This window comes from Apus apus, chromosome 10, assembly GCF_020740795.1.
Source record: "Apus apus isolate bApuApu2 chromosome 10, bApuApu2.pri.cur, whole genome shotgun sequence".
NCBI classification, from domain to species: domain Eukaryota; kingdom Metazoa; phylum Chordata; class Aves; order Apodiformes; family Apodidae; genus Apus; species Apus apus.
Genome location: NC_067291.1, coordinates 14,102,168 through 14,129,348, shown reverse-complemented (window position 1 = coordinate 14,129,348; position 27,181 = coordinate 14,102,168). Strand labels below are relative to the sequence as shown.

Here is a 27,181-nt window from a genome sequence, read left to right as displayed (position 1 = left end):
CCTCACCTGAGCAGACACAGACCATCCCAAAGAGGAATGGCAAGCCAAGTCTAAGTCTTAACCTGTATTATGTTCCACTTTAAACCTGCTCTCAGGCTAGTTCTGGTTCTGAGTTTAGTGCCCTTTGTAAGCTGCACAATAAAGCAGCTTCCTGTTGGTCTCATCACCCCCAAAAGGAACATCTTGAGGAAACCTCTGCATGGTTTTTACACAGGCTGTACCCACCAGCTCTGTCCTTCCTGCCAAAATTGAGCTGTGAGGTGGTCAGAAGGGGAGAACTGGAATTAAGTCAAAACAAAGATGGGTGGGTGGTGGATGGTGAAAGCATTTAGTTGGCTTGTTCCCCAACAACTGGGATCATGAAGAGGATTTGTTCTACTAAGGGCACTGACTGGAGCACAGGGCTGTTTATCTCAGGTTGCCTTCTGTTACAGAGTTGTTTTTTTGGAGGCCTGGATCTTGAGCCTACTTAGGCAGGAACAATGCAATCTGGGAGACTCCTGAGAGCTTTGCAATGCCCTGGCCAACCTTTGTGGAGGTGGGAAGGAGGACACTCAGGTGCAGAGAGCTACTGAAGGCTGCTAGGAAGCAGAGCAAAAGAGGACCTTGCACTGCAGGAACACAACAACCAGAAGGTAAGTTTTTCCTGACTCCTTCTTTAATCTGTTCTTAAAAGAAACCTGTGTCAAAGTTTGTGTTGATGTATTCCAGCTTTGGGCAGTGTCATGTGGCTTCTTCAAGGAAAGTGGAGGTCTTAGCTCAAGCTTGTGGCTGATTTTAGGGTGTTATCAGAGTTGAGAAGGGCCATAGAGCAGGGAGAAAGTGTCATGTGGTGGATGGGAAGGTTTAGGTCATTAGAGAAGAGATCTTGTGGAATGTCATTAGAAGATGCTGTGGTGGAAGATTGCTCAGGTGAAGGTATGTGATCTCCTTCAGGTGATGTAGTCTCTAAAAATCAGGACTATGAGAGCTACCTGAGTATTAGTTGGAAGAGTAATGTAACTAGGTTCAGAGATTGCTTTCATATCCTGTCTGAGCTGTGCTGGAGGGCAGCTAGCTTCTGCAGTGGGTACACCATAACCTTGTTGTCTAGAGGTCTTAAACATTGTCTGTCATTGTGGCAGGTAAATATGGGACCCTGCTAGAAAGGTTCAGCACTTACAACAATCTTTACAAATGAGAGATCTTGCCTGAAAGCAAAAGAGATTAAATTAAGACAAGTGCAAAGCACTCCTCTCAGGCAGGCAAAGCAGAATACACAAACACAAATCAGAGAATACACAATGAGGCAGCAGGAAGGCAGGAGAGGGCCAGGGTTGTGCTGGTTCACAAGCAGAATATGAATCAACCCCATGATGCTGCTGCAAAACAACTCATTGTATCCAATACTGTATTAACAAGAGTGCTCTTTGCCAGGTATGTGAGGCAATGATTACAACCTGCTTGGGGCTGGCAGAGCTTCAGCCAAGTGTGGGTGTCCAGAACTGAGGAGAGACATTAAGAAATTTGGAGAGAGTTTCCAGGGCAAAAAACCCCACACAAACAAAAACAAAAAGCGAGCCCAAAACAAGTGAATGATTAGAGGTTAGACAAGTCATGTGAACAAAGACTGAAGGTATGGCATTTTTTTCATTTCAGGAGAGAAATTCTGGAAATGGAGTGTAGCAAGTCTTCCTACACACAAATAGTACTTATAAAAAGGCTAGTGATGAGCTGTTTACTTTAGTCACTGGTGTAAGAAGAAGCACTTGAATTTGTAACGAAGATGATTTAAGATGTTTATTAGGAAAACCCTTCTAATCCCTAGAGGGGTGAGACACAATAGAGCAGGCTAAGAAAGATGTGAAAGATTTCTTAGTGAATTTTAGGAATGGGCTAGACAAACAACTATTAGGACAAATAGTTATTAAAGTATATTTCTTCCTGCCTCTGATGATTCCATTAAGTGCCTTTCTGCCATACGTATCTATAATTAAGTACAATGTAAAAACACAGCCTCTTCCTTGAGGAGTTAAAAACCCATCTATAATTCGATAAAGTCCTTATCTTTTAATGGTAAAACTAGGTTAAACATGCCTTATGTGACAACTCTGTTAATATATCATTGTGGAGCAAACATCAGGAGGAAAGGGAACTCTTTAAACTAAAAAACAGCTCCAGTGTAACATCATGAGTATAAAACTGGCCAGGCATAAATGCAGCAGGAAATTGAAAGAAAGTTTTGAACTGTCAGAACAGTGATGTTCTGAAGCAGCCTTTCATAATAGGAATGCTGGGGGCAAAAATCAGAACTTGTTTTTAAAAATGGAGCTTGTTAAATTAATTCAAAGGATTATAGGGAGCTACTGCCTGTCATAGTGAAGACTAGGTCCAGGAGATCCCTTTTGTTGCTGGATTTTAGGAGCTGAGGGGAAGACAAGTATTTTTATGCCAGTGGGACTATGTTCTACTCTTTATTGACACAAATGTACCTCTTTCATCTCTGTGCTTTTTCATGCGTGAGGCAGTTACTGATATTCCTTTTAAGATCTGAAGGTCATATCTCTGTTTATAATTGCACCAAGGTGAAGGAGGGAAATCCAACTTTGGGAAGATCTTTTTGAAAGGCACTGCAAATCCTCAGGTGCTGGGTGTACTCTTGACTTTTCCGAGGGTGCAGACACTTTGTGCTGATTGGAGTGGGTGTGGTTTGGGGTTAATTAAAGCAGCTGGGGCAACTGCTCTAGGGAAGATCTGAGCTTTTGTAGCCTGCTGAGCTGGAGCCCAACATTTTGTTCTAGGGCAACTCTGGCGGGTCAAAGTCAAGTGTCGAAGTGGGGCAAGAAGCTGCTGCAAAACAACGAGGTGTGCCAAACGTAGGTAACAGGACAGCGCGGGCTCTGTGCCAGAAGAGGAACTTAATTTCTTCGCTGAGAAATGAAACAGAGATGTGATTGGAAGTGCCACGCTTTGGAGGTATGAGCAATTTCCCTATAATCAATCATCCAAACAAAATTGTTTTCATTTCTTTGCATTATTTAGCAGCCGTTTGATGGCAGACAATATGAGCTGGATTTTGGTTTTCAGCTTTTCCTTACACTGATGTGATTTGTGGGCTTTGACAGTGGGATGCTGGGGTGAAGGAAGGCTGAACTGGGCTTCTGTGTTCAAAAATAGTTGGCAAAGACCACGTCTGTGATTATCAGCTAATCATTCAGACATAGACGTTGTTTGTCTGCTCTTATTAGGTCTGTAAAATATCTGGCTGTGCAAAGCTGACAGTGAAACACCTAAAGGAGAAGATGTCTGAAGCAAAAGGGAGGGAGTTGAGGAAGTGATAAGGTAGAGCCGAGTTTGATAAGAGCCCTTGGCTCCTCCAGTAATTTCTAGAAAGGTGAAGCCGATATTATTAGACCTAGCAGCTCTTCTGCGTATTCCCAGGAGAATGAAGCTATTAATGTGGTTAGAGGCTGTGGAGGGAGGACTAGGTAGAGCAGAAACACTGGTTCCTATATCCTGGGTTGAACCCTATTGAACAATTGCCTTTTCTTTCCTAGCGGAAAGTATCTCTGAGATTTCAAGGGACCCATTTCACTTTCCCTTGGACACTGTGTGTGGTACGGGAGAGGAAGGAGTTAGTGGAAAGCATAAGTTAAGGTGATTCCAGTGGCTGCCTTGTTTTCCAACATGGATTTTTTTTATTTTTTTTTTTTTTAACGTTTACTGGTACTGGTTCAGGCTGAGGGAGAACTGCTTGGAGCAAATTTAGATTGGGATTGTGTGATCCCGTGGCAGGGAGCGGGTAGGTGATTCTGCTGGAAAAATCTCTATTCAGCGTATCTCAGAACGGCCCGATTTTGTTGCCCATCAGGGCAGGACGCAGGAACTGTCTTTCAAAGAGAGCTTTTGGAACCGACAGATTTGGAGATCGTTTTAAGGGTTCGTTCTGTTCAAGGGCTTGAATGTTTGTATCATTGGTGTGTTTCAGTTTTCATTTACCTGGCTTTCTAACAGTTACCGGTGATGTGGGAGTGGGGGGGACTGGGTTTGCTGCTTGTTGCCAAATCTGGACAAGTACAAAGCTGGCAGCCTGTGCAGTTAGCCCCGGGAATCACAAAGGCATCAGGACCTCCTAGCGTGTATAGGTGAGCAAGAAAGGCATGTTGATTAAATCACTGACACAGCAGATTAGCTCTAAATACATATTCACCGGCCTGTCGCTCAAGTTCTTGTACAGAAAAACAGGGATGATATTTTTCCGTCTGTCTTGTCCGCTAGGCTGGTTGCTCGCGGAACAAGGAGTATTTCTTACTGAGTCCCTTGCACAGCGCTTTGTACGACAGGCCCTTGATGGCAGCAGGGGACTTTCGAGTGTCGCTGTGTTGGGAACGAGCACAGAGATGTCTCGGCCCTGGTGGAAGCAGCCGCCTGTGTAGCACTAAGGAAAGTTGGGTTAGTGGCTCAGGCATGGGTTTGTCAGGCTGTAAAGCAGTTGAACCGCACTGAAGCAAAAGCTGCTTGCAACAAACGGACGTATTTTTTGCATTTGCAGACTTTCCAACACTTAGAATCAGTATTTTTTGCATTGCTGATTAGTTCGTAATAGCAAAATGCTTATATGAAATTGAATGGATACAAAGCTCTTTGTTTTCCTGCTTCTCCCGAGGTGGGCTGTGTTCATCCCTAAGGATACATCTTCCCTCCTTTGATTTTCTTTTTAAAGTGCCATTTAAATGTTGAGCAGTGCAAAGCCTCCAAGTACAGGGTACTTATCGACAATTCAGATTGAGAGTTTTTCTTCATTATTCTGAGATGGTGCATTGTCCTCTCCTTTTATAGTGACTATCAAGATATAATGAAAATTTAGGGCCTCTTGATGGCCACTTTGTGGAATACCAAAGGTCTTTATTTCTTCTTTCACTTTCCTCTTTCTCCTAATCTTTAGAAAATGCTAAATCCACCTCCTGATCATGTTTCTAAATTCATTTAATTAAGCATTTTCCCCCTCCCTTCTCCTCAACCCCAACTTGCCCCTTATCCCTGAGGTCAGATTTGATGGAAGCAGAAGAAGCTTCAAACTTAAGAATTTATTCAGATGAGACCAACGGAAGATATTGTCTCTTCAGAAAACATCTTGTTTTCTTGGCGAGGAGTTGGAGGGCAGGAGGAAGAGCAAAACCCTTTAATTCAGCTAAGTAGGAGAAAAGTGTGTCTCAGGCAGACCAGGGATGAAACTAGCTTAAATAAATAATGCTCGAGGTAAAATAATGTGTTTGTCTGCCCACCAATTAAACTGTGATTATTGCTCTATCTGAGAAGTTGAATAAAAGAGCTTTCTTTGTGAACCCTGTCCTTTTCCTCCAACTGTCTCTATGCCATTACTTAATGGCTCTTCCTGCCCTCAAAGTCATGGCTGCCCTAGTGTTGAGGGCCAGTTTGGGGCAATAGTTCGCAGCAGTCATGAAAGGAATCTTTTACTTGTCTTTGAGCGATAGGTATTTAGCTAATGGTAACTAACCAAGGAACAGCACTTCAGGCGTTGCTGAGCTGGTAGGACAAACCAGGCTGTTTGTGCCTTTACTATCAAAACTTTTGTAGGGTTATGCAGTCAACCAGTCTTCAGTGTCATTGCAATGTGCAGAGGTTTAACTTGGGTTTTGGTTTAGATTTCACTGATGTTGCCTTAGTTCAGTTTACCTTCTTTTACTGGGAAGCATGTGCTAGGGACTAGGAATGGGGTGGGGTTTTGCTGTGTCTTGTCACTACCAGTGGCACATAGCAGCTGCTTCTCAAGGATTATTAGCATCCAGAATGAAACCCCTTGTGCTGAAGCAACTGTTGAACCAGAAGAGAACATGTGGTCACAAAATACTCTGTGTCTTTTCTTTCTGCACCCATATTGTCCTCTGTGCTTGGCTGCTCTTCTCTGGCACAAGTAGAGCAGTACTTAAATATTGTACTTGGGTCATCCTGGTGGCCTCTGACTTCACCTGAATAGGGATAGATTGGGAATAAGTGGAATTAGCATGTGTTAAACACTTACTTGCGTATTATAGTGTGTGGTCAGACTTGGTGTGCATGGAGCAGGCTGGAATTACCAACTTGCTCTTTTCCGTCTCTTCTCCTTTTCCAGTGATCCATCCTCTAGTAACCACCAGAGCCAGCTCACACATACAGGTCCTTGAGATTCATCTCCCTTAGGTGAAGGGACAAAAAAATATTACCAGCTCCTGCTGGCAGAGTCATTAAAAGCCGCTTTGTGGAGCTCTCAGCAGGTAGAGAAACTCATCCTAAAATGCTGTGCAGGGAATGGTCAAGTTACAATGGCTGCCACAGTCTGAGCAGCTTTGCCTCCTGGTGTGAGCCTGTGATTACACGGCAGTGATAGAAGGCTTAGTCATAGCAGTGGGTCTGCAGGAAACCTTGTGTGTGGGAAGGTTGCCTTAAGGCAGCAGACAGCGTTATCAAAAGCCTACCAGGGTTGTACGCAAAAACTTGGAGTTGAATTGCCAAATTTCCCTTTATCTTAGTATAATTAACAAGCTGGTGTCTCTGCAGCTCTAGTTGAAGAGAATGCTCAGAGGTGTGTTATGGGTGTGTTAAGGAGCATGGGAGTTTTGTTTCTGTGGCAGCATTTCGAAGTCCTAGTGGCTTCTTTCACAAAATAGCTGGGTAGCCCAAATGTTATTGAGGAGTGACCCTTTCCTATAAAACATGACAATGAAATATAAGTTTTGCAATCAAGCTTCACGGGTTATACTCTTCTCTCCCCCAGTCCTTGGCATTCAATTGGCTTAGCTGACCATTCACTCGCAGCAAGGAAGAGGCACCAAGTCTTCAGATGAGGGGTGGCCTTGACAGTCCCTTGTATTTGAGACTAGCAGCTATCTGTGGATGGTGACTCACAAACTAATTGGAGACATATCCACACAAGTCATTTCAGCCAACTGGTCACAGCGTGATATACAATGAATGGGATGACTCAACACTGCTGTCTCTCAGTGTTGTATGCAGGCTACCCAGGAGGTGACACCTGGCAGTATCAAAAGGTGAAGACTTGAGTTAAAATTTCCATTGTGACTCAGCTTAGTGTCATGTCAAAACCCACTGGGTCTGTCAACTTGTGCCTGGCACTTGGTGATTGCAAAAGTCTGCTGGGTTTGTGACTAAAGGGGCATTTTACTGTAAGAGCTGGTGCTACCCCTTCCCAGTTCATACATCCTTGCTTTGCAGACAAGATGACATGTTTAGTCAGAGCTATGAGAAGGAGAGCTCTGGAGTGTGACAGCGAGCTTGGGCATGAGTCGAGTTGCAGTGGGACTTATCTTGGGCAGGGACAGGCAATGTTTTTGAAGGCAATACACTCCTAGAACTTTTGAAGCCTTATCAGAGATCTGACTGTTCTATCTATAATGGCTTTTCATAAGGGATGCAGAATGCTCCAGTACATTACTCGTGCATCAAGTGTGCACAAATCATCCTGGTTCATGGAGCAATAGGTAGAACTGCAAAACTGCACTTAAGGACTGAGTGACAGCCATCTGCAATACGTGCTCTCAATGTGATATGATGAAGGATAATTTTTCTCATGCCTGTGGAGCTGAAAGAAACCCAGGGGAGAGGATCTCTGGGGTATATTTGCTTTGCTTTTAATTGATTTTGGAGATTAAAGCCTGAGTTGAAAGTATTGCCTTGAAAGCCCCGCGTACTGAGAGCTTCTGTTTTTGTTGGAGGATGTGCATGGGAAGCACATTGTCAGCATGTCTGGGCCCTGCCCAGAGGATGTCAGGGCGGTGTTGGTTGGTCCAAGTTGTGATGATATGGGGGATGTGACACTGTTTTTACCAGCTAAATGGTCTAGAGAAGTTAATTGATTGAGCTATAAAGCACTGAAGACCAGAAAGACTGATGCACACAAAACAGGGACCCTGGAGCTAGATGTAACTTAGGCTGCAACCTCTGCTGTGTTAGAGTATGATTTTTGGGGAATGCAAAAACCATTCTTGTGTTAGGGGGAGCACATTGCTTGCCCCAGCAACCAGTGCCTGCCCAGTACTTTAACAGTCCTGTTCTGGAGGTGATGGGACCTTTTCAACACTAGTGTACACTCAGCTGTGAGATACAGGCACAGGAATAAAGCTCCATCCTGACACCAGCCCTCGTTTTGGCTCCAGGGTAGAGCAAATAGCCTTAAATGATATTGCTGCTGGGACCTTACCACTGAATTGACTGTAATGACCTTCATTTTATCTTGGAAGGGCTGTGTGATGTTCCCCCTTGAGAATTTGCTGAGTCAGAGAGACAGAGAGGAAAAGAATCACAGAATCACAGAAGTTTCAGTGACGCACAACCCTTGCTCTGCAGGCAAGGAAGCATGTTGTCTCACTGGTGTCTGCTCCTGCCATACTGGGAACAGGCTCAATAAAAGATTCCAGTTTAGAATCCCCCATCCACAAGGCTTTAAAACCACAGATGTCCCTTTCCAGAGCTGCTGACAGGTGGTTGTACTGTTAATCAGAATGTCAAGGGGCAGGCAAAATCGATCCCTTTTTGATGCATGACAGTTCCAGCCTCCATAGCTGTCAGGGGTTTTGATTAGGCTAAATTATTTGGGAATCTGCAAAAATCTCTAGGTGCTTCTGTATTTTTCTGAAGGCCCTCTGGAAGCATTTGGATAATTAGCAAAATGCACATGTGGAAGCAAATGGCATCTTGTGCTTGCAGGAGTATTGATTGCATGCTTGTAGGCAGGTGTGCTCACTAGTGCTCCAAACACAACCTAGCAAGATGTAGCCCTTTCCACCTTGAATTAGCTCTCAGCTGCTCCCATGTAATGCATTTCTCTTCTCAGCATATCTCTCAGCTGTGACACTGGTGCTATTTTGGTGGATTGCTACTTGTAATCTTTCTGCTTTTTTCAAACAGTAAACTTGTTGCTGATGTAATTACTGTGATAAAGTTCTGTGGCATGATGAATCATCCTTAGCAGTCCTATTGCTCTTGACTTCAGATGAGAGGATATTTCATTTCAAACTTCTGTGGGAAAGGTGGTAAACAGGTTTGCTTTCCCCAGTACCATCTTCCTCTGAATTATGCCTAGTGGTGAAGATGGACCCTGCATCCATCTTCCACAGCCCTGAGGTTCTCTGCAGTGTAGAATGAAGCACTGAAAAGTGGACAGCATCTTCTGTGGGAGATGAGTTAGCTGTCACCCTAGTTCTTCCAGACATGTGCCCACCATATTGATGACAGTCCCTACCTCCCTCCGATCAGTGCTCCCACTGGAGGTGTCCATCCACGTCTGTGTGTTGGACTCTGCAGGGTAAACTCCACCTAACCCTGAAAAGCAGTGACTCTGGGATGAAAGGAGTAATAACAGATGTGAGAGGTTTTTTACCTGCTATAAGCAGAGGACAACAAATTGCAATAAAAACACACTCATTGATCAGAATGCAGGAGAACATTCTATGTACTTGTTGCCTGGATCCTGTGTGTCCATGTGTAGAAAGCTGAGTAAGGAGGGTGGTGGAAAAACAGGTTTTGGGCCAGTCTGGCAGCTTCTCTCTTTTTGTAATAGTATGTGATCTATCTTGTCTTTCACTATTAAAAAAAAACAACACAAGAACAACCCCAAACAACTACTTACTCTCTGAAACTCATTTTTACTATTTGTTTTCAGTCTCACTTGACAACTAAAAGCTGTAGCAACTGCAGCTTTCCAGGCTCCATTGTGCTGCGTGCTGTATGCTGTGCTGCCTCAGAACAATTTACAATAAATGAAAGGATCCATGGGAAAAAGGGATAAAAACAGATAAGTTGTCAGCATGATATAGGAGCAGGGAGTTAGCTAGATTTCTGATGGAACCTCATGGCAATGAATTCCCAAACAAAGGTGAAAGATGGGATGAAAAGACAGCAAATAGTGACAACCTCATGATGCATTAGGGATTTACCCACTTAAAGGAAGCATTTGGAAGATGTTATACTGTTTGAGGAGTTAGTGGGATCTGCAAGGATTGTGCCAGTTTGCATCTGTATGGCATAGTGTAAGAGAGCTTTGGGTGCATGTGTGTGAGATATGGGACTGCAGGTCATCGTGGGGTCAGGAGAAGAGTTTTCAGGGCCTTTCCCTCTAACTCTGGTCTGCAAAGAATTGCTTTTTTTTTTTTTTTTCCTTCATACCAAGTCCTTTCTTGGGCTACAAAATGGGTTTTGTCCCAGGTATATATCTTTTCTGCCTGGGGAGAGATTGATTTCTTCTCAATAAATGTGGCTCCATGCTCTCCTCCACCACCCTGCTGTGGACATTTAGGCTGCCTGTGAAGCCCAAGGAATGTCTGGAGGCCAATTTCCATTAATTTGGTTCTTTGTGATACTAAGGACTGACCTTGATAGCCCCTACAAACCTACCTGCAGCAGAAGGAGTTGAGGGAACCTTCTGGTTCTAAATACAACCAGTGATACGGCTCATCAGAGCTCAAGGACAGTAATTGAATGTAACATCCAAATCCCAAACCAGTTTGAAAATCCCAGTGCTGTAAACAGGAACCTTCAGTAAAGCTGCTTTCCTCATCTTATCTCTCACAGACAGTTACTGTGTTCTTGATGTAATTACAGTGATAAAACAATGTGACATAACTGCTGGCTTCTATCATGGTATCACTGCTGTTGACTTAAGTGACAGGGTAATAATATTATAAGAGACTTTTTATTTTTCTTTCCCTGGCAGCCACTGGCAGTGTTTAAGCATAGGAGCTGATATCTCTGATAAAGCACATTATGCATGTTCCACGAGTCCAAAAACTTTTTATCGGTTTTATTTATGCCTTGCTCTTCCAGGTGAAATTTCCATTTATACCCATAACATCCAGGCAGTGGATACCTCAGCTAGCACAGGGTCTGGTGTTTACACAGTGAGGTTGGAGCCATGGTGGCAGCAGTCAGTCATGCTTGATTTTGAGAATGGAGAGAGAGAAAAAGGCCTTTTTTTTTTTTTCTGCACAGTTTTCTCTCTCCTCAGTTTTTGATGCCTTGCAGACATGCTGATTCCCTTACTTAGCTGGAGGAGGTGTCCTTGGAATGGCTTCTGTGAGAGAGCATGGTTAAAAATTATCCACATGAAGAGGATTAGAGTGGACTTGGACACCTCCCTTTTTTAATATATCAAAGCCCTGACAGATTATGTATCGGTTGCTTCAACTTAGCTTGGAAGATGCAGCCCAGAGGCAGACTGTGTAGGGAAACTTCCAAGCCAATGTGAATCTAATCATATATATTTATGCCCTCACACTCCCTTGTCTCAGCTGTACATTTATTGATGTAGTTTCACAGGAGTGCAGAGCCTTGCTGATCTATGCTGTTGTCTAATGCTGTCAACCAGATCACACTGGGAACACAGGCCATTGGGTAAGGAGGGACATGTGGTACTTCTGGTCCATCTTGCAGCCATCCACGCTGCCTAAAAATACTTATAGGTGCAAACCATAGATCTTCACGGTGCCTTGTGGCATATGGAAAAAGGGCTGTTCTTCTCCATAAATATTTCCAGGTGATATAACAGGGCTGTGCACAAAATGGGGCCTTCCAGGAACACCAGTGGGAGCAGATTAGCTGGTAGATCTTGCTGGTGTATCTTCACCCAGCCAGTCTGGGTATGAAGATCCCTAGGTGGGATCCCTGCAGCTGTGCTGCACAGGTACTAGTTCCCCATCCACTTTGGTTGGACAAATCTAAATGTGTGACACTGAAAGCTGGAGTGGGAGGTGCTCTCATAAGCTCTGGTTCATTGTGTGCAAAATGCATTGTGCAAAAAGTAAAAATACATTTTGTTTATCTGTACAGAGTTGTCAGGGAGGATGATGAAATCAGGCAATCTAGTTATAAGTAGGCTGACTGCTTGTTTTTGCAAGGTCTTGGATGTTCAGATTATTTTTCTGACTTTACTTTTTTGTTCATTACAAGACATGAGAATGTCTGGAAGAACTGGTGTTTGTATTTGGTGACAATCATATAGAAGAAAGAATCACCTGAGAATATTAATGGGCAGTGAACCTTACAGGGTTTGTAGTTTAAGCCTGTCAAAATGGCTCTGTGAGGAGTTTTGACAGTCTGCAAGTTTTGAACAGGAAGAATTTTTCATTGCTTTAAACCGTTCCAGAGTGTTCATATGTGGAAAATGTTGTTTGGTTTGGGTTTTTTTTTGGCTGGTTTAGAATTTTCTGAGGTTTGCCTCTCAATCCAAGCAGCAAAGGAGGAGGAAGAACCCCAAACTTAGTGTAAAATAATTTTTCTGTCTTTTGTTTCTCTCAAAAAAAAATAGCAACAGGGTGAGGTTGGAAGACAGCTCTCTGGAGAGGCAGGATGGGGTTTAAAATATTTCTACCAGCTTCAAAAGTCATGGCTGGAGGCAAGCCCGTGGAAATTGAGACCATCATGATGTCTTTCCCAGCATGAACAGCTGAGAACTGGTGCATTTGCAGAACAGTTCGAGAAATCCAAAACCAAACTTACAATAATGCTTTTCCTCTTGCACTGAGAAACTGCCTTTCCCAGGTTTTATCATCACCTCTAGAGGAAAAAAGGGAGGTCTCTGGCTGATGCTGGGGTGCTGGTAGCTGTACCTTATTGCCCTGTGCTGCTGTGGAGGCTTCTCCCCCCGGGCAGCATGCTTGGAGAGCAGGAGCTGCTGTTCGCCTGAGTGGGTTGGTGCTGCTCCTTCATGGTCCAGCCCCCTGTGGCAGCCCCTAATGACAGGCTGAGAAGTTGAAATAGGCACCAGGAGTAAGAGAGGGTTGTAAGTGCTGTTTTAATGCTGCTTTTGTAGTCTTTTCTATTTGTCTTGAAGGCGTCTGTTTCGTACCAAGTGATGACTGCCCACTTTCTGGAAGATACTGTGTTTAGGTGCCCACCTGGGCTGTTCAGGCAATCAAATGGTGGTGATGAACAAATGCCTTTAAAAATTCTCTGCCTTGCTCCTGAAGCGCCGATCCTGCTGGAGCTGTGCCCGGTCACACAGCAGAGCAGAGAGAGCTCCTCACCTGGCACTGTCATTCTCACAGCCAGCAGCTTTTGTGTGGTTCAGATCCGTGGCAGAGTCCCAGACAATGGCAAAAAAGATGTTTTAATAAAAACCCTTCCTGTGATCTATTTGCTGCTGCCAGGAAGGGCACTGGGGCTGGAAAAGGACCAGGTTTGTTCTGGATCTTGGTTGAAGAGCAAGTGCTGCTCGTTGAAAACAACGCTTGGTTGGGGATGCAAGAAGCTGGCGAATGAGGAAGAGGGACAGATTTGGGCTTGAATTAATGTTGATAATGTGGGTGAAAGGGTACCAAACTCTTCTCCACTTAGCCGCATGAACTAGCAAAGAAATGGGCCTTTCCTTGTGCTGAGTGTAGCCATTGCCGTTGATAAGGAAGGTGGTGGGATAATTCCCAGACTTTGGACCTGTTAATAAGCACGATCTAAATCTTCATTTAGCTCAGAGTACTGGCTAATGATGCCAACAGCTAAAGTCAGAGCTAACAGTGGGATATTGGGTATTTCTCAGTGCATTTCCCATGGCTGTTACTATCACATAGATGATGGACACAGACGCTTAATGCAGTCTGATGTGGGGACCCAGCTGTGCATTAGGTGCTGGGCAATTATTCCTGTTGCTTTTGCCCCTGGCCCATAAGCAAAAATATCCCCCTTTTTCCTACCCTGATATAGCTGAGTTACTTGGCAACTGGTGAAGAAATTGGTTGCAGTTCTGAATGTCTAAAGGGTGAAAAACTGTTCCTGAGAAGGGCTCTCACCCTAAGGTGAGAGATGCTATCTTGCTGGTGTTCAAACACATCAGTGAAGAGGGAGCTGGCAGTGTTTGGACAGTCTGCATGACACTCTTCACATGCAGACCACAAGGCAGCCTGTGGCTGTGCTGGGGAGAGCAGGGCAGAAGGAAGAAGGCAGATATGAGATTTCTTTTTTATTATTATTTGTGAGATATTTTATCATTGTATTGTGTAAGCATTTTCATTGGAAAAACATGGTTTGTGTGAGCAAATAGGTGCAGCTCAGCATGAGGATGCCTGATTGGTTGGACAGGGGATAAAAGGATGGAGACTGGGAACTGGTCTGTCACGCAAAGGAGGCAGAGTTATGGGGGCCAGCTCAGAGAGATGTGGATTAAGATGCTGGACCACACCAAGTACACATGGGAACTTTCTTGCTCCCGCCTGGATTTTATCATTCAGTGCTTCACTCATTTTCTTTTCTCTTAATTTCCTCTCTCCTTTTAATCTCCTCCTCCCCAGATTAGTTATCACTGCAGCTCCCCTAGCCTCTCCCCTTTCTTACCACCAGAATGATTGGTACAAGAAAGACCTAGAGCCCTGCAGGGATTTCTGTGCCATTTTCATCTTTTTTAGGCCTTTGGTTCACCTAGGACATAGGTTGCAGAAAGGGCAGGTCTCCAGAAGTGCTTTTTCCTCTTGGTAGAGATGAATCTCCTCTTCCTCCATTTCCCCTTCCCAAAGCCCAGATCTGTGTCAAGGCCAGACTTTGCACTACTGTGCATATGATAGTTCTTAGAGTAAACCTCAGCCATGTGAATATATTCAATGGTTTATTGCAGCATATGAAAAGGGATCCCATGACTACTTCTCGTCTTGCCCTTCAAAACTAATTCTGTTAGGATGGTGTTGCTGCTGGAGGGGCTTGTATGGATCTGTGGGGGAGCTGAGGGGTGCTAGCCCATGTATGAGTTGTATTATATATTGCAGGCACAACTCTTAAGTCTACGCAGCCCACAGGAACTGCCAAGTTCAAAAACATGAAATTAATTCTGATTTCAAAATAACTTTTTGTTGAAGTGCAAATGGAAAGTTTTTGCTTCTTTTGAGGCAGCTTTCATATTTCGGGGGGAAGGAAGGAGACAATGATGGAGGCAATCCTCTGTTTCAGCTAGCCCAAGTAATATCTCATTTGAATAAATATTTCAGCAGTTCTCAGTCACTCTTAGAGCATTATGCTTTGGCCAAGAAGTCCAGATTTATAAGGAATGTAACATCAATTAATTTGCAGCCACAGTCATCTATATTATGTTGCCTGCTCAATCACAGGCACAGGAGAGCAGCTGACTCAGGGCTCCAGCATCTTCTTTTCAGCGCAAGCAACAAGTCGCTTCTTAATCTTTGAAACCTCTTTCCCTTTTATTTTTGACTCTTGGTAAGTGAAGACCATGATGCTGAAAGAAATGCTGTCTCTGTTAGCACACTTTTGATAAATTTTCTTTTAAAAAATAAATAAAAATCAGCTTCTTTGTCGAAACTGTTTTGGTGGGTAGGTAACAAGTGGAGGAGCTCAGCTTCCATGTCCTTGAGTGAAGTGATGGTGACTGGTAGCTGGGCAGAGTGTCCTTTGGAGATGATATGGTTGATGAGCACATGTTCTTGAAAGACTGGCAAGTGTCCTGCCAGAGAGAGCCCCAAACAAGGAACACTGTATAGTGAACTGACACAGGTCTCCAACTGAGTCTTCAGCAGTGTGAAGTGTTGTCACTTCAGCGCTCCTTCAGGACTCGGAGGAGATCTGGAACATTTGATCTAAGCCGTAGACATGAGAGCCAGTGCGTGTGGAGGGGCACGTTCTCAGATGCAGATCTGTATATGTTCAAAAGAGACAGAAGTGATCTCTCTGACCATGCATGAACACAAGAGGAGACATTTATTTTAGTTGGGGTGTTCTCAGTATCCTCAGGGAAGGAATGGCAGGACAGAGTCATTCCACAGCAGAGACCTGCCTGCAGACCACCACCTGATCCTGGCTACACCCTAAAATACTGCAGGGCAGTGCATTTTGTTTGCATTGATTGCAAGAATTCATTTGGCTGAAGGATGCCTCCCAGGGATAATTCCAAGGGTCTTCCAGATTTTAATTTCAAGGCATCAAAAAAAGGAAAAAAGATCCTGTCCTTTCAGTATTGCAAATGTAGGTGTGACTTTTTCCACTTGGATGCATTTGGCTTTATCTCTCAGCTGCTGGTGGTTCTATCTATGCTTTTCTCCGTGTGAGCAGAAAACCTCTACTATTGGAGATCCTTGCTGCTGGAAGTTGCTAAGTTGCTATCCCCCGCAACTATCTTTTTTGGTAAAGTGATTTGAGTTCCTCTTTAGTCCCTCACAGCAAGACATTTTCCCTACTGCATCTGGTGGGTTTTGTAATTCTCTTCAGCACTATCTCTAAGTGCTTCTTAGCAACCTTTGAAACATGTATTTGAGAAAGCTGTTAGCAGCACACTAGCACTGGACTCGTGCAGTCTGAAGTTATAAGCCACCTTCTCCATCCCTTTGCATGTGACTAAAGGCTGTATTAGACCCTACTGACTACCTCATTCTTCAGGAGCTACTTCTTTATTAGGGAATAATTCCCCTATTTGTGTATATGCATTGCTTTCTTGTTCTCACTGCACGGAGGCTCCCTCACACTTCCCTGCAGCTTTTCACCCACAGCTGGTAGGTAGATCTGTCCCATTTTGTTTGTTCCCTGATGCATACCTACAGGTTTGCCTCTGTTAAGGTGTTTGGTTTGCACAGGTCCAGGAGACCAGGAGGTCTGCAAAGCTTTGTGGGACCTCCTGCTGAATTGCTGTATGATGCTCCACCAGCTTTTATGATGTGATGGCAACACAGTGGCAGGGACTTTCTGCTGCCTTCCTGAACAGCTCTGGAGAGGCTGACTGGCATCAAGTAAAACCAATCCCCCTGGAACCTCACTGAAGCTGGCTTTTTCTGATACTCATTTCCCTACACTTCTGTCTGTCCTGTTTTATGATTTCAGCTCTTTGATTGATTCCCTCTTATTTTCTTAATCCAAGATTGGCAATTACTTTATAGCAACTGTGAAGAAAATGGGAAGAGACATGAGAAGGGCTGGGTAAAGAGGAGGATAAATGGAGAGTGGGGAAAATGCTGGGTTTGCAGGTACAATACCTGTGTGTACAGATGTGTACGTATTACAATGCAGAGCAGAAAAGCCTGAAGTCTCCTTTAGCACAGCCTGTAATCCTATTAGAAGGATTACTCTGTTGTCCTAGGCTATCTGATCGTGGTAAGAACTCATTTAGGTCAGCTGTTTAGGAAATTTACAAACACAATGAAAAAAAAATGAAATAAGCCTCTCGCTCTGTTTCATAGGGATCGGCTCCTTTCAGACTTTCTCTGTGCTACTGATTACATTCCTGCTCTTGTAGTTTCTTTGCATCCCTCTTAAACCCTCGTGTAAATGACATGCTTTCAGGTTTTTACTTCTAACAGCAGATGTTGGATAGGCATAGTAGCTAGACCCCAGGTATTTCCAGACCTTGAAAGGATTAGAATTTTAAATCATACTTTGTGTTTTTTTTTCTCTCCCTCTGTGCAACTGTGCACATTATAACTTTGAGAGTAAGGATATGGGCAAGTCTGATTTGTGGGCAGAACTTAATGAAAGCTAAATCTGGTCTGGCAGAGTCCCAATCATTTTAATCCTTGGTCTGCTGATTATCAGCAATGTTATAATTTAATTTGGAGCCTCTTTATTTTAGGTCAGTGAAGCACTCCCATGCTTTTCTTTTTTTTATGGAGAGAGAAAGCAGGGTAGCATTGGTTCAAGTATCTGTCCCCCTTGGTGGTCCAGCAAAGTCAGGTTAGTTAGCAGAGGAGCACGTAAAACAAGCAACCAAACAAAGCAGCTGGACACAGAAGCATAATCATACAGTCAGGTAGGAGACCATTAGTGTTAGGAAAAGTGTGGTGGGAACCTTCACCTTCTTGAATGGGAATAAAGTCATGGCCATCCTGAGCTTCATGCTGTATTTCACGGCCCCCACCTAAACCTTTGCTGCAGAGCTGGGAGGGAGGTGTGTGTCAAAATCTCCATTTTGCTGCCAAAACACAGCCCCGTCATGAGAAACTTTGTTCTGCTTGTTGGCAGGGTTGAGCCAATGCTGAGCAGTTGAGCTGTTTCTTTCCATCCAGAAGGAAATGTTGTCAATGCACACACAAAGGTGTGAATCCCTGTTTTTACACAGCAGTTTGGGACATTAAGCTCTCCAGCATCTCTGACCAGAGGAATCTGTCTGCTGTCTAACAGGGCTTTGAGGAAATCCACATCTGGCAGCCCAGTGTGGATTATGTCTACCCAAGCTGCTACACACACTGTGCAACCTGTGTTTGTGAGGTGGGAACCCTTCCAAAAAGCATCAGACATCATGTGAGTTTGATATTGTGCATTGAACAGCTGGCATGGGGTATACGGGCTACATCTCTCCTCCTCAAGCACCTTGCCTCTGTGTCCCCCAGTGCATGGATCTCATTGAAAGTGAGGTGGGACTTTGCCTGCAGTCTTCTCCTCCTCTTCTTCCATGGTGGGATCTGAGCAGCAGCCAGGTTGAGATCGTGCCAAGGTTGCTCTTCTCTTAAACTGGCATAGGGCCTTGGGATAAAAGAGTGCTTGGTAAGGTGAAAGGAAGTGAAAGTCTTCTACGAGCATGGAAATCAACTGCTGATGTATATCAGTAGGCTTTCTTCATTGAGAGATGTTGGATTATGGTGGCAAGTATTTCCTATCCATACTGGCAAGCAGAACCTTTCTGGACAGCCCTCTAGACTGAGGATTTGCAGGGGGAGAGGTAGCCTCCTCCATCTTACCGTCCTTTTTCTTTGCCAGTTGTTAAGGCTTGTGGACTGTTGGATATCTGGGAAATTCTTACACCATTCTTGGTCTTGTTTTTCCCTTCAAGCTAGGATAGCAACCTACTTTCATCCTTCACCTCCTCACCTGGGTCTCCTTTGCTGGATTTATTCTGGTTCTAGGGTATACTAGGTGATCCTTGTTAATTCAAGCCCAGCCAACACCACCTCTATTAGCTAACCAGACTGCTTGCTTTAAGAGTGGAGGTTTTTACTGCCAGATACCTGTTCCCTCCTCTGTGTTTCCAGTGGAGTGCTGGTGACATCCAGTGTCTAGTTTGGCTTATCACTGGCATGTCTATGTGTCCTCTGCTGATATCCCCAGGGGTTGCTATAGATCTAAAGACTTGTTTTCCCCCCTCAGCTAGTCTGCATTTGAATGAGGAATCATGCACCATGTCAGAGGTGTTTGTGACATCTCTAATTCACATATGAAGAAAAAGGAACCTTTGAGGCCACAGCTCCCAGGAAAAGCTGCCTGTAAAAGGAGAGGCAACAGTGTACAAAGAGAAATGAGAACTGAGAAACAAATCACAGCTTCCATTGGAGATAATGAGGATCTCAGATAGTAACACAATGTGCAACTTACTGAGGCCAGAGTGGTCCTGTCTCTACGTTCCCCTCAAGAGAGGCTTAGCAGTTTGTAATACTTGCAGGGTCACTGCTTCCTTTCACCCTCTGGAAGCAGCGCTGGTCCTGCAGGAAAAAGGTGCTAAAGAAAAGCCAAGGGCCAGCAGCACAGGCTGCTCTCCACTTGCTGCTTTGTCACTGCCTGGGGTGCACACAGAGGGACTGTATTGTCACCAGCTGGCAGGGAAGGAGGCAAATCCTTCTAGCCCAGATGTTCACCTCTCAGTTGGGACTTATAGTGATGAGAAGGACTTTGCTGAAGCACTGATGTTGGGAGGTCTGATACAAGGCTGCCCCAAGTACTCCAGAGGCACAGCACAGACTAAAGACAATATTTATCCTCATCCCCAGCTTTCATCCCATTTAGTTAACCAGGGCAGAAGCAAGCTGTGCTTGTAAGGTTTCCTCCTGTGGAGATTCCTGAAGCTATGGAGTCATTCCTAAAGAAAGTAAACAGAAGCCCTGGTTGCTTGAGTCATTAAACACAGGACAAAGCACAGGAGAGCAATCTGTCATTGGTGGGCTAGGACAGAGAGCAAATGGACCTTTCCATCCCTAAACACTGTGATTTTCTTCACTCCTCATTTCCTTTATGGGATCCAGCTCTGAATGTAGTTGCTGCTTCTGCAGCTGTGTGCCCAACCCTAGGGCAAAAACATGCTGCTGCTCTCATTTCCAGCATCCTCTCTTCCATTCACACATCCTATTAGAAAATAGTCTTTCCTCAGCAGGGCTCAAGAGTCCCAGTGTGGTGTAGGTGAAAGAAAAGCCTCTGAAAGTCAGATTTATATTTCAGTATCTTGCACATATCTGAAGTGCAAGTGGTGGGACTAGGCTTTAAAGAAACACAACTTTGCTGTACAATAATGAACTTGGGATGGACTGTGCCTTTCCTTGCTTTTAAAAAAAAACTTAGATGAAGGCAAATGTTTAGATCCCTAAAGGGAGTGAAGGGGCCCTGGGCTTGCTGCAGGACCTCTTCTGTAACCTCACCTCCCAGGTGGTCCTGTTCTCCCTGACCCCTTTTTTGTGCAGGAAATGCAGCAGAGATATGTAAGCCTGTCCAAGGCAAGAGGCGAAACTGATTCCCAGCTGGATAGTTTCCCCATCATCCACCTCTGATGATCTCAGCTATACTGTTTGTTTTCTTTAATTAAATATTTCATAAATTAACATGATTTCTGCATAATGCCTATCTTTTTGTGAGTCTTTATGGGCAAAAAAAGCCTGGAGTAGGCTAATTAAAACACTGAACCATGATTGTGCCCCTAGCCAAAGAGTAAGAAGACCATATAATGCATATGATGCTGATACAGATCTGGAAGCTGGTGAAGCAGAGCACCAGAGGATGTCTGTGCCCATCCATCTTACTTAAGAAGCCTTTTGTATTTATTGCTGTTGAGGCCTGTCTCTTTCTGCCTTAAGTGGATGCTAAGATTAGGAGCCTCTGAGTGAATGTCATCTTTCCAGATACCAGTGCTACCAATGGTACAGTCAGGTACTTCTGCGGGCATTAGTGGAAAGCTCCCAGAACGCAGGGGTGAAGCTGTGCAGTTACCACCTGAAAGGACTTTCCCTTTGCACTTTGGTGGTGAAAAGCTTGAGAAGCAGCTGAAGTCGTCTCCTGCCCCTGCAGGTGGGTAGCTGTAACTGACATGTTCGTGCTTATCTCACTAACCAGACACAAGGCTCAACTGTAGCTTTTCTAACCTTAGGTGTATTGAGGAACCAGGGAGAGAGCTGCTGCTGTGGAGGCTGGAGGTGGAGATGTTAAGTCTCCTGTGTTCAGCTCCAAGGCAGTCTTAGGGGAGTTTTCAGGAGGCTGCCTCCTTCCTTTACAGCCCTTTTTTCACTATTGTTCTTTCAAGATGAAAGAACTTAGCTCTGTAAAGGAGTAAGCCAAGCACTGTTTTATTGCTACCAGCTGAACAGCAAAAAGCCAAGCACAACCTACTTGCTGTTGAGCAGTGGTTAAAATCCAGCTCAGTATTTTGCATTCCAAGATGTTCTGCCTCATCCTCTTTCATAGATTCCCTTGCAAGCAGTAAAAATATCTCACAAGTGACAGACGCCCAAGCACAAAAGCCCCCACATAAATATGCTGGTGCTCAGTTACAGAGGGGAAGCAACTGCATAACAGTAGGTGTAGGAATCTTTGTTTAATTTAAATGAGGTAATCACTTTCCACAGCTATAAACGCACTCTAATGTTAACCTCAAACTGCGGGCTGGTTACCTGCACAAATAAATTCAGATCATAGGCAGGCTGGTGCTAATGCCTTAGATTTTAACTGAACAGAAGCCTCCTCTGGGCATGGACTTTTTTAAAGGTTTGTGGTTACAGCCTGTGCATGTATATATTTGCAAGTATCTGACTTCTCAGCTGTAAAATCAAACACAGGGTCCAGAGTAGCTGGGTTTGAGGAATTTGCTCTGCTTCCTATTTGTGGTCATCTTTACCTCTGCAGCCCATGTTCCTGTGCTGAACCCTGATATCTTGGCAGTGTTGCCTTCCTCTGTAGGACAGCATGGCATGCTCTATATTTACACTTCCAGGGAAAGTATATGCAAACTGGTGGTCTGGAAGAAGCTGGAGGCAGAAGCTGTATGGGGAAGCAAGGAGACACTGCTGGGGCAGGTGCCCTGTGACTAATTCCTGCAAAATTGTAGGCTGAGAATGAGAGGCCAGCTAGAACTCTGGATGAACAATTCCCAGCAAATTGGAGCACTGGGGAGTTCTCTGCTTAAACACATTCCTCCCCCTCCACGGTGTCCTTAAGGTCCCTCCTGAAGACCCTTAACATACATTGATGGCTACAAATCCTTTCTCTCACATTACCCTTTCTTCTCATTTGGCTTAATTTCCAGTACATATTTGTTTCCCCATTCTATTTTCTCTCTACTCGGATGTTTCAAAGTGAATCTCCTTGTGAGATCAGCAAATCCAGTCCACCTTCCTGCCTGTCCTTTCCTTCAAGCATTTCTGTATCATGGTTTGAGCTGAGCTTTTATTCTGACAACTAGGGTTGTGGGCTCTGCAGAATGGCTTCCCCAACCCCTGTAAACTCTCTGCCAAAATTAAGAGTTAGCTGTTCTGAGATTTAACGGCCTCTAGTTCCAGACACAGATTTTCAGTATCCCTGGCCCAGCACTCATTTCTGTTGTAGCTCACCTCATCAGCACCAGAAGCAATTTAACACTCTGACCCTACTCCCTGCTTTTAAAAACCAACAAAGCAGTAACTTTCTAAGATGCCACCAGTGCTGCTGCCCCCGAGTGAGACTGATGATAAGAAAATAAGGTCGCCAGGCTGTTTTCTGTCATTATTTCCTTGTGAGGGACTTGAGATGCATATGTAGTTTTATAATTCATGTAAAACAAAGAGGAAGAGCTGGAAGTGTGGCCTTGAACAGGGAAACAGGAGTTTGGCTTCTCAGTCTGAACCCAGCAAGGTGCATTTCTGATTGTCATCGTTCTTGCAGGGACTCTGAGAGCCAACAGGACTGGGCTTATAGGGCTGGTTCCATTCTCTGCTTGGAAAGGATGCTCAGGATGTCTACATGAGGTGTATGGACATGACAACTGCTGAACCCTGCAGACTATATTCCAGCCCAACCGTTTGTCTGTAGCCATAGCAAGGAAGGGTTAAAGCTGTTGGTGAGATCCCAAGCTCTTTGGTGTTTACTGCTTCCTAATGCAGGCAGGGAAAGTTTGGGCAGTCGTGCTGTGGTGTTGTCATTAGCATACATTCGTTTCAAATTAATTAAAAGCGAAGATGAGATTCCCAAACTCATTTAACTTCCTAAGCCTTGTTCTCCAGGGATTGATAGTGGGAAAACAGCTGGGGACCCAACGTGTCCTTTAGAAGGGGATGAAATGCAGTTAATCCTGGTTGTATCAAAGGGAGCGGAAATGAAAAGTAAATTCCCATTTGAAAAGTGTTTTGTTTTTTTTTCCCCTTGTGCATTTTCCCCACTCTGTTTTTCCATGTAAGAACTTTCTTGTCCAGGAAGGTTGGAAGATATTCGCAGTCTTGATTGTTTAAATACTAATCTGTACCTTCAGATTTGTTTGTGTGTGTGAAAGAGAGAGACAAGTGCAATGGCAATCTTACAAATGTACTTTTGATCTGCTGGATAGAACTGCTTAAGAGTGGGCAGTGAAGTTAGTCACAGCCTGAGATGTTATATGCTTTGACAGGACTAGTCTATTATTTGTTTCAGAAGCACTAACCTGCAGCAGCTCCACAATATTAGATGGGGTGTGTGGGGCTTGAGCTTGCCTAAAATCCATGCATTACTGTTCTTAACATGAAAAAATCTATTCCTGAGCAGAAAGTCTTTTAAAAAGTGATTATCTGTGTTACATAAAGGAGGGGGTTTCATTGTAGAGAGAGGAAGGAGAGATCAGGCTGAGAGGCTGGGCTCCTGAGGTGCTGGGTCTCAAAGAGGTGTAGGCACACTTTACTCTGTAAGTGAAATGTGTGAGTTGAGAGTTATGTAAATCTAAAATAAAACTCTGCTCTATCCCTTTGAAATAACCCTCCATGTATCTGGTTATTATTTTGAAGTAATTTTGCTCTCTGATGATCCAGTGAGAGAAGCTGCTGAAACAAAACAGAAGTGAATTGCAGAATAGTTAATATTGCAGAACAGCATAGGCAGTACACACCATCTCTAGTTTTTTGGGTCTCAGTCCTTGCTCAGAGCTGTTAACTCTCATCCAGCCAGGGCACATTTGCAGCATGTGTGAACTAGCTGTTCACTCATGCTCTGGCACTGAATATGGAGGACGTGCATTAAACCACTTGCAGTCCAAGAAAGTGAAAATTCACAAACAGGCTGGTGAAAACATTTGAGTAAAGAATAAATAGATGACAATTCATGTCAAAGAGGAACAGGCAAATTTCTTCACTACACTTTTATTCAATTTTCATTAAATGGCATTTTCCACTAAGGTAGAATGTGGGGCTGGAGAGACAAAGATGATGGAATTGAGATTTGGGTTGTCCTGGTGACAGTGGTTTTGGGGGCAGGCAGTTAATTAAGTCCAGCAGAGCAAGAGTGTTGCTTTGGCAGCATTGCTCTAGTGCCATGGGATGTGATGGAGCGGCACTGAGGCTCTGTATGAGGAAGTTTTCATAGCACCAGCCCACGGTCTGCTCAGCTACAACCCACAGAAATCTCATGCTTTCACACACAGGCTTTGCAGGTCTGCAGTTCTTCTACGTAGATATGAATGATGGAGGGAACGAGCATTTCCTCAGAGAGCAGCAAGTTAATTAACAGCTCCAAAGCACATTACTATAGCAATGAGCTGATGTATTAGAAATCACTTCCAACCAGTAACTGAAGGTCATATCCATGTGCCATGGACCTTGCGTATATGCACGTAGTTTCCCCGTCTTCAGTGAACATGGTACGTCCTTAGCTGGAATTGGAATTTAGACCTTTAAAATGAGTGGGCATAAAAACCACACTCCTGAAGTGTTTGAAATAAACCCTGCAGCTACTGCATGTCTGAGCTGAGCATCTAAATAAGTTCTGGTGAGACCTCTAGGGCTTACGAGAAGCATTTCCAAATGGATAAAAGTCTCATACCACTTAATCATTTAGATACTGATGAAGATTGTTCTCCTCCTTTTTCTGTAAATTGACTTGGCTTTTTTAGGAAAGGCAAGTGTTGGCTTTGCTGTGAGATGTAACTGGTCTGTAGCTGCTTGTTAAAACTGAACTGCTCTTCCTTGTATCTGTAACACTGAGAATCACCAGTAAACATTGCTTCCTGCAATGGAAGTGCCTTCTATCTATGACAAGGGGTCATAAGGTGTAGGGAGAATGCAAGGGGAGAAGAAAGGGAAAAGCAGAGAGGAAGCATGTCCTGATTTTGTCTGGTTAATGGGTTTGTGCATCTGTTTGAATGAGAGCATAAATTTGCCAATCAGACTTGCTATTTCACCAGTTTAACTGCTTCATCCTCCTGCTCATCTGTTGTGTGTTGCTGAGGGAGTTGGGCAGATTTACAGGCATTATATCTCCTTTCAATGTTTGTGTTTCATTCTGATCCATTTATGATATTTTCTTTAGAAATTGAGTTATTTCCATTGTGTAGGCTTTTGCTTTTGCCTTCTCTGTTTAGCAAACATTAATTCTCGATCTGTCTGACTCCTGTGAAGAATGGCAGTCCACCTAAAATCTGAGGTAACTTGAAAATTACATTAATGAGCAGCTGCCTTCCTATAACCTGTGCAGCTAGAACCTCCAGATAATTTCTTGGGATCAAATATATCACAGTTCCTGATTCTACTTAATTCAAATAAAAATAGACTCCTTTGGAAGCTTGAAATGTAAGAAGGAATGGATCAAACTGAAATCTAGATTTGCCTGGGATAAGCTAAGCAGGGAACATGCTGGAAAAGGGGAAGGTAAAGAAGCAGTGCCAAAAGGCAGTGCAGTCAGCTCAAAAACTGGCAGCTGGTCTCCTTCCAGAGGCTTCTTCAGAAGACAGAACTTCAGGGGAATGAGAGATACAGTAGCCACACTGCAATTAGAAGAAACCCTGCAAACCTGCTTGAGGCTCGGATGGATGATGCGCAACACGTGACTCGGTTTTCATCTCTTTTGACTAAGGTTTGCCACACTGAGGTTTTCATCTCTTGGGAGGAAGCCATCTGCACTTTTAGACCTTAGGGACCTTCTGCACCTTTTATCTCTCATTTGATTCCATCTCATCTTTCTAGCAGCCTTTGATTTCTCAAGTGAATTAAACTTCTAAATGTCATATATCTGAGGATTGGCATAAAAAGGTTTGTAAAAGGACTTATTTTGGAGCAGTAGGAACCACATGCATCCAGCATTGAACAGCTCCCAGATGTTGCAGCTTCATTTAATTGCTGAAATCAGAGATGTTGGGAATGGGTTTCATCTGAAAGTCTGATCTCCTAAACTAAAAGGCATAGGACAACATTTGCTCATCCCCTGGAGATGCTGCCAGAAGTCTGTCTCTGATTAGCAATGTTAATGGCATATTAACATAAGCCACGCCAGCAAGGGAAACTGTAGAACACATTATCATCAGGAGAGCCAGCTGTGTAAAGGCGTGTAAAGATGATGATAAATGTGGTTTGTAGCTTGGGGAGCCGGCTGCTGAACTGCTCCATCCCTTAATCCAGAAGGAGCAGAGCTGGGATGGACACGCCAGCCTGCTGTTCTCCATGCCATCATACTGAAAAGGGATGGAGCAGGGAAAGAGTTGAACAGATGTTACCTTCATAGGACCAGGGAGATGAAGGGGAGTTCCCATCTGAGTCAAGACTTTTGCTGTCACAGGCTGAATAATTTTGGCTTAGCTGTATCTTTCAGCTGTTTAGGAACTTGCCTTTTGCAACCACTGCAGAGGATTGATCTGGGGTCTAACTATCATGGTGACTCTCATTTCCACTCAAAACACCTCCAGAGTTGCTTTGTACTATTTGTTCTTGTTTTGTAAGTTTTCTTTCTCCCTTGATTCAGAGTCTGAGTAGTCTGGCTTGAGAGTGAGGTCCAGATATATTGTAAAGCTACTAAATTCCCTTATTGCCTTAGATCCTTCATAGTAAAATATTTGACGTATAAGTCCTACAAATCTCCACACACTTGCCCTGCCATATCCCTCATGATGTCAGTATTGTTAGCTGAATAAAGTTTATTTCTCTGAGTTCGTGCTTGAAATCCAGAACCTTCAAGTGGGTAAACCCAGTACAGCATCTCCCATCATCTCTAAGTTGTGGTGCTTTCTGCTTTGCCATGTGAAAAGAGCAGTGAGTGCTAGATCAGGAAGACAACAGAGCTGTGGAGCACAGGACTTGTGCTTTAATGTGACAGG

At 44.0% G+C, this 27,181-nt stretch overlaps 1 long non-coding RNA gene across 1 annotated transcript in view; it reads left to right on the top strand.

Moving 5' to 3' along the window:
- The first annotated feature begins 2,786 nt into the window (after positions 1-2,786).
- The window catches only part of LOC127388616 (uncharacterized), a 69,202-nt gene continuing 44,807 nt past the window's right edge, over positions 2,787-27,181 (top strand). Inside the window, exon 1 of the long non-coding RNA XR_007890413.1 lies at positions 2,787-2,955. This is a non-coding gene — a long non-coding RNA (uncharacterized LOC127388616). The remainder of the gene's footprint in view (positions 2,956-27,181) is intronic.